Source organism: Pelobates fuscus, chromosome 2 (genome assembly GCF_036172605.1).
Source record: "Pelobates fuscus isolate aPelFus1 chromosome 2, aPelFus1.pri, whole genome shotgun sequence".
Taxonomy (NCBI): Eukaryota; Metazoa; Chordata; class Amphibia; order Anura; family Pelobatidae; genus Pelobates; species Pelobates fuscus.
Window position 1 is genome coordinate 351,216,810 of NC_086318.1, and position 8,877 is coordinate 351,225,686.

Below are 8,877 nucleotides of genomic sequence, written 5' to 3' on the forward strand. Positions count from 1 at the left end.
GCGCTTGCAAGACACTATTCAGTGCCGATTAGTATCCACCGCTGTCGAGGGATCGTACTGCGCAATGGACAGCGGAAGTGGGGCATCATGACGTGGTTACACTTCCCAAAGAGCCTTACAAAAATTGTCATAAGTGTGATCCTATCAACCTCATACATCTCAATAAAATGGTAAGTAGTTATTGGTTTTATTCAAATATTTGTAATTCTTGCACATATTTATATATTGTTACTCATAAATGACAACAGTCTTGAAAATTACAAATCCTATATTTTTAAAAATATACATGAAAGGTTTTCATAAGATATGTTGTTTGGAATGCGGACACTGAACTTTCCTCATAGGGATTCATTGAGATGCTGATTGGCCAGGGCTGTGTTTGAATTGTGCTGGCTCTGCCCCTGATCTGCCTCTTTGTCACCCTCAGCCAATCCTATGGGGAAGCATTGTGATTGGATCAGGCTACCACTTCTGCTGATGCCAGCAGGCAGTGGGCAGGTCTAAAGGATACAGTGACAAAGTAAGCAGCTCCAGACTTGAATACAAGTAAGATTTCTATATTTAGGGAGGTATGAGGGGCTCGGGATGGCTAGATGGTGGTTTTAACCCTATAGGGTCAGGAATACATGTTTGTGCTCCTGACCCTATAGTGCTCCTTTAAATTGCCATGCCCCTTCCTGTCAAGATCACACTTCTTCCTGTTAAAGACTAACACACACACTTTGACTGACAGACGCACATTGACACACACTCTCAGATACACTGACAAACACACACACACTCACAGATTTGATACAATCTGAAAGACACACACAGTCCCTGACAGATACAGTCACTGACACACACACACACACTCACTGACATACACACATAACTCACTCACAGACACACACACATTTCTTGACCGACATATTCACTGACAGACACACACTCACTCACTGACAGACACACACATTCACAGACACACACGCACACACTGACAGACATACACACACTCATTCACAGACAGACAAATGCTCACTCAGACACGTACTGACAGACATACACATATTCACTGACAAACACACACACACTCATTCACAGACACACGCTCACTCACAGACACACTGACCGCTATACACACACACACACATATTCACAGACCACTATACACACACACTGACAGACATATACACATACACACAGATTCACTGACATATATACAAACAAATTCACTGATAGATACACCCACACACTTCCCCCAACACTCACAGATTACTGTTATTATTTATTTTAAAAATGTATTTATTTTAAAAATATTTTCATTTCTCTTTGCAACAATTTTCCATACAAAATCGTCATCTAGTATTCAAGTATATCATATATATAAACATGCACATTTTAATATTGATCACACTTACACCAACATTAAAATACAAACAATAAACATAAGCATCAACACAAAAAGAAAACGGCAGATATTGAGACTTGATGTGACTAGTTATCTTTGAGATTATGGGGAGGGTCTCAGGGAGGAGAAGCAGTTTTGGCATTATTTCTCCTTTTTCTGCTTCTACCAATTATTTTTCTTTATTCCCTTTAATTTTCTTTCCCTTTTTCCTTCCTTTCTACGTTCCCTTTCCTTCCCTTCTTTCCCTTCCTATGTTCTTTTTTGTTGTATTGGACGAGGTTCCTTTATACGTTAAAATTACGTTAAATTTTCCTCTTTTAATCAATTAAATCCTCCTTTTTGACATTTTAATCATCTTGGATCAAAATTCATTTTTATGTAAAATATTAAGCTAATGCCTCCATAGTTCCTGGTCTTTTTGTGTTCCAATTTATTTGGTAAGATATCCATTTCTCCATTTTTAGTTGTATAGTTATTTGATTCTTAATTTCTTGCCTGGTTGGAATTTTTTTAAATTATCCAATTCCTTGCAATTGAAAGTTTTACAGCTGTTAAAATATGTATTATTATTTTTTTGTCCTGATTATTTTGGTTCGGAAAGTTTAAATGTAGTAATGCTTGATCAGGTGTTAAATTCCACTCATAGCCAAATTTTTAAATTAGTCTTGGAGAAATATCAAACCATACAATCTGTATTTTCAAACATGACTACCATATACGTATATAGTTAGCATATTGATCACCACATCTCCAACAATAATGAGGAGCATTTAAGTATATTTTATTAATAATTGAGGGAACTCTGTACCATCGATTTGCCAATTTATACTGTTTCCTTAAGATTTTTGCATTAACTTAATGCCTTATTTCATTCTTTATTAATCTGAATTTGTGAATTAATCTGAATTTGTGAATCTTCTTCCCATCTTATTATTATAGCAGTAATTGGAATATCATTTATACATATTTTAATAATTTCAAGACATTTAGATATTACGTGTTTATATTTATTCTGTTTAATATTTTTTTTATTAAGGATTTCAGCTATTTGAGAATCATCATTGAATAGCAATTTATCACTTAGGAATCCCTTAATTCTCAGGTATTTAAATATCTCTTGATCACAAATATTAAATTATGTTTGAAGTGTGGAAAAGGATTTTATCCTATTTCCTTCTATTAGATGATGAATTTCCGTAATTCCTCTACTTATCCATGATTGGTATTCCTAACCCTCCTGAGTGTTTTTTTTTTTTTTTTTACTAGTAATTTTAAATTTAATCTGGGTTTCTTCCCAGCCCAAATTAATTTAGAGAATGCAGTCTGAATCATATTTAGCAATGGAGTCTGAATTTTCAAAGGGACCATTCTAAATATATACGTAAATTTCGGTAGCATATAGGCCTTTACAGTATTTCTATTCCCCCACCATGAGATTTCCAACGATCCCCATTCCTTAAATTATCTATTCATGTCTTTTATCAGAGGAAGTGAATTCATTTCCATCCATTCACTGGGTTTAGTAGATATTTTAATACCTAAATACGAGATAAAATGGCTATTTTCCCATTTAAAATTATATTTATCCCTCAGATAATTTATTTGATCTCTAGACATATGTAAAGTTATTGCTATAGATTTTGTTTAATTTAGTTTGTATCTAGATATATAAGAGTATTCTATCGGCTTTATTACCATTATAATACTAATAAATAATATAATAATAATAATATGGTTTTTAAAGAATGTAACATTTTATTCATTTGTTTCCATTAATAAGCTTATTTTTAGATCTTGTATTTCATTGGACACAATCGCACACTTGTACTCCAAGTTTTATAAGATGGCCTCTAATGACTGATTTATAAGCGCACCATATAACTGACGGGGACAAACCACCTGTTTGGTTTTCTAAAAAATAATATTCTGTTGGTTTTTTAAAATATTCTACATTTTGTGTTTGTTTTAGAAGATTTTGATTCAGTCTCTAATCTGATTTCAATCTTTCGCATTTATCATCTAATTCCAATATGACTGAATTATGGTCTGACCAGGGTATTTCTAGGATGACATTTTTTTTTTGTTTGATATGCTAATCCTGAATCGCTAATTATTAAATCAATTTTAGAATATGAACAATGTACATTAAAAAAATAGGTAAAATCATGTTCTGTTGTATGAAAACTCTCCATATATCTAACAAATAGACACATGCAAATCGTTTCGTTCCGAACGTCAATTCTGAAGAATTCCGGGGATTTCGGACATTCGGATACTTCCAAATGTCCGAATAGTTAATTTGACGAATTTCCAAAGTGCTGAACCAAACAGAACTGCTGAAGTCCCGAAGCGCCGATTGTCTGAATAGCCAAAGTGCTGAATTTCGGATTTGCCGTATTGCTGAAGCACAAAAATGCCAAAGTACTAATATACCCAGTGGAAGAATGAAGAATGTTACACTGTATACCAGTTTAAATAAAAAAGCATACACACATAGCCAAGATTCAGCTGTAAGCATTTGCAACACTTACAACAATCAAGTAACACGTTCATATAAAATGTAAGTTACTTAGCCAGTCAATGGATGGGAATGAGTAAGTAGATAACTCCCTAATTCCCACGGTATTAGGGAGCTATCTACCAAAAGGATGAAAGACCTATTCACCTGGGGGTTCTTGGAATTTTCCCACGCTGTGTAATTTGACTCATAACTCTGTTTGGTTGCTTTCAATCAACCAATCAGAGTGTTGTTATGAGTCAAATTACACAGCGTGAAAAAATTCCAAAGAACTTTCCCACGCTGTTTAAAATGACACAAAGCACTCTAAATGGTTGGATTTCAAACCCATCAGAGTGCTGTGACAGGTAAATGTAGAGACTTACCTGTCAGTCTCTTCATCTACCTGTCAGAGCACTCTGATTGGTTGGCTTAAACCAACCAATGAAAGTTCTCTGAGCCTTATTGCAGGGCGGGGCAAGGATTTATAAGCCTTTCCCCGCCCTGCTGAGCTCAGTCTGCACAGTGCCCTCCATGGGTGAAGATGGATTACTTTTTCAGCATCGGGGGTTTTTTTCATCAGATTTTTTTTGCGCTCTGTTTTTTTTTCCAAAGGGTATTATGTTTTTTATTTGTCCTTTTTTGGGGCTGAAAAAAGAAGATTTTAGAAAAAAGAAGACATCAAATGGTAAGTTGTATTTCTTTTTTTACAGGTACTTAGTTATTGTTCCCCCCCTCACTATTTTTAGGGTGAGGGTGGTAGGTAGGGATTTATTCATTTTTTTGGGAGGGGGTGACTAGGAGTTTGGGGAGCCCTATTCACCTGGGGGGGTGGGGGAGGTAACATTTTCATTTAGGAACCCCACCCACCGCTCAGGGGTGGGGGCCATGGGGGAGGACAATAGGTCCCCCCCTTATTCTAATTTAGGGAGTAGCGGGTGGGGGCCGGGGGGGAGGACAATAGGTCTCCCCCCATATTGGTATTTAGGGCCCTCACCCGCTCAGGGGTGGGGGCTAGGAGAGAGGACAATAGGTTCCCCCCTTATTGGTATTTAGGGCCCTAACCCACCGCTCAAGGGTGGGGGCAATAGGTGTCCCACCTTATTCTAATTTAGGGCCCCCAACCGCCACTTAGGGGTGGGGCCAAGGGGGAGGACAATAGGTCCCCCCCCCTTATTGGTATTTAGGGCACCCACCCGTGGGAATTAGGGAGTTATCTACTAAGCGAATGCATGAGAACATATCCGAAGTCCCGAACTTCCCAAATGTCGAAGTTCTGAAGTCCCAAACTGAACCGAAGTGACGAAGTGCTGAAGTTCCAAAGTGCAGAAGTCCCGAATTTCGGAATACCGAACCGAAACGAGTATTTTGCTCTTGCACATCCCTACTAACGCTTGTGAAGTAGCGTTCCCATTCTTCACCAACCCTGTTAATGTTTTTTTTCAATCTGGGGATTCATCACACAATTGAAATCTCCCATTATAATTAACGATCCTTGTTTTATTTTTTTCATTTTTTTTCATTATCTTAGAAATAAATTGGACTGGTGCTTTATTTGGGGCATAAATATTAATTAACCCCTTAAGGACCAAACTTCTGGAATAAAAGGGAATCATGACATGTCACACATGTCATGTGTCCTTAAGGGGTTAAAGTCATAATTTTGTTGTAAAATTCCCCTACCACAATAATATATCTGCCTTCAGGATCTTCTTCTTTATATTTGATTTTAAAATTTAGGTCACTAGAGAATAGGAACGCTACTCCTCTTTTTTTCTTCCCTTTCACAGAAGCTGAAATTACCGATGGATATTTCTGAGAATTCATCCTTATTTTATCTTCCAGTCTCCATTGAGTCTCCTGGAGCGCACAAATATCTATTCTTTCCTTCTTTAAATGGGAAACCAGAATAGATCTTTTCTGAGGAGAATTCGAACCTCGTACATTTAACGTTAGAAATGTAATCATTAAATTTACAGTACCATAACTTCTTTATCTTTTTTGTTCCAGCACTCCATTTATTTCTTTATATATCAGGGTTTGTGTCTCAATCTTTTCTTCATTTTCTTTGATTCTGTTCCCTATTATCACAATATCCTTTTTTAGATCTTGCATGTTTAAAGGACCACTATAGGCACCCAGACCACTTCAGCTTAATGAAGTGGTCTGGGTGCCTGGTCCAGCTAGGGTTAACCCTTTTGTTTTTTTTTGTTTTTTATAAACATAGCAGTTTCAGAGAAACTGCTATGTTTATACTGAGGGTTAATCCAGCCTCCAGAGCCTCTAGTGGCTGTCTCATTGACAGCCGCTGGAGGCGCTTGCGTGCTTCTCACTGTGAAAATCACAGTGAGAAAACGCCAGCGTCCATAGGAAAGCATTGTAAATGCTTTCCTATGAGACCGGCTGAATGCGTGCGCAGCTCCTGCCGTGCATGCACATTCAGCCAATGACGTCGTGAGGAAGGAGGAGAGGAGGAAAGCTCCCCGCCCGGCGCTGGAGAAAGGTAAGATTTTAACCCCGGCGGGAGGGGGTCCCTGAGGGTGAGGGCACCCTCAGGGCACTATAGTGTCAGGAAAACGAGTATGTTTTCCTGGCACTATAGTGGTCCTTTAAGTAAATTTCTTGTTTAATTTTCTCAAATTTTAGATCAAGTGCGGTCATAAGGTATTCTTGTGTTATGGTTTGTTCTTTCATAGAGGTTGTTTTTTCTTTTTCTGATTCTTTCAGATGTGTTGTTGCTTCTTCAGACTCATTCATTATTGACTTCTCCATACATATCTATATATATATATATATAGAGAGAGAGAGAGAGAGAGAGAGAGAGAGCGAGAGAGACACTCGCTCTTTCGGTAAAATAAAGCCTTTCACATGTTCTTTAGTTTAAACCCCGGTTCAACTAAAAGTGTATTTCGTATGACGTTCGGTTATTTCTGTAGGGATCTGAGCGGTATTTCGTCAGAATACCCACTCAGATCCCCGCAATCCAATGAGGGGGTCATTCGTAGAATTCCGCTGTAAATTGCCTATGTTACAGAATTTAATGTAAACATTTCTGTTTTACTGTACATACAAGTAATGTAATTATCTGTGCCTGGTTATGTCATTATCTTCCCTGTACAGTAAGGAATGCTGGGAAATGACTTTGCATGGTCAGTTTCCCACACAGTCCTCCTGACTAAAACCCCTGCTGTAACAGTCTGGAAACCCCTGGCATGGGGAATCGTATAAATTTGGTGACCTTGCAATAAAAGCTCAGTTGACTCCCAGACTATGTGTCGTCTAGTCCTTGGGGAAGAGGGATTATACTGCATTACCTGTGCTTTACCTGTGGAATCCTGACTACCAGCGGAGATATCGTGGATTAACCCCTGCTACTCCGCTACATATGCAGAGTGTGTGTGTCTGTGTGTATAATGGATGCACAGTGTATGTTTGAGATGTTGGATAAGTGCTGGGGGGGTGAGTAGTTTTCTTAAATTTATTGGGATTATTACCTCCTCCCTGCCTCTTTATATGTGGCCAGGATGGAAGGGGGACTGGATACACTAGATTCCCTCATGGTCCAGTGGCACAGCATGCTTATACAATGAAGGGGGGCGGAGTTTCATCTTCCACCTCCAACAGCAGGTGGCCGCACAGAGCGTTGTCATTGCAATCTGCAGCTCACGAGAGGACATGCTGCTTCAGGGGGAAGATTAGATTTCTGGGCCCCCTATTCATTGTACAAGACAGCAGGGGCCCATAACTTTATATATATATATATATATATGTGTCTGCTAGTAAATTAAAATTGTTGTTACGCACTGACGTCACTGGAGTCGTTGCCCCGGAACTTGTACAAACAAGTAGTCCCTTCTTCCGCTAGATCTGGCGGCAAATGCTCTCTGTGACACAGCGTTTTAGATGCCAATCAAGCTAGCAGTACCTCATGGGAAGGCAGTTGATGTTAATATTTCTAAAGTTTTGAATCGCATGGGGTCAAAGTGCAGCCTGGGGGTCGGCCCTCAGGACTGCCATCAGAAATTTTGCCCCTGAGTCCACCCACAGGGCCCATCCTAAGTCTGCCCACAAGGATGAATTGTGTGCGTACTGTGGTGTGTTTATAGTGGATGTGCAATGTGTAAAGTGGACACTGTGTGCGTGTCATGGATTCAGTGTGTATAGTGGATGCACATTGTACGTTTGTGTAATGTATGTAGTGTTTGTGTGTATTAGAGGCAGAGTGTCTGTTTGTGTAGTGGATGTAGGTGTATAGTAACTGCAGAGTTTTTTGTGTGTATTGGATGTAGTGTGTGTATAGTGACTGCAGAGTGTGTTTTGTGTAGTGGATGTAATTTGTGTATAGTGACTGCAGAGTGTGTATTTGTGTAAGGATGTAGTGTGTATAGTGACTGCAGAGTGTGTGTTTGTGTAAGGATGTAGTATGTGTATAGCGACTGCAGAGTGTGTTTTTGTGTAGTGGATGTAGTGTGTGTATAGTGACTGCAGAGTGTATGTTTGTGTAAAGATGTAGTGTGTGTATAGTGACTGCAGAGTGTTTGTTTGTGTACGGATGTAGTGTGTGTGTAGTGACTGCAGAGTGTGTGTTTGTGTAAGGATGTTGTGTGTGTATAGTGACTGCAGATTGTGTGTTTATGTAAGGATGTAGTGTGTGTGTATAGTGACTGTAGAGTGTGTGTTTGTGTAATGATGTAGTGTGTGTATAGTGACTGCAGAGTGTGTGTGTAGCGGACTGGACCCTGCACCAGAGTCTGCCCCAGTTTCCTGGAGGGGACTGCTTGCTCGCCTCCTGCCTTTGGACTATGGCCCTGGGAGATTGGGCCCTTTTAAAAAACATATTCGGCCCTAACAGAGTGCATGTCACTCATTCTGGCCCTTTAAACACAGTGGGGCCATTCGGTACTTGCCCTGTGTGAGCGGTGATACCCCCAGATAGCTATGCCATGGAGCCTATTCATATAATGAAAAACTATGGGAAAGACTTTAGCTC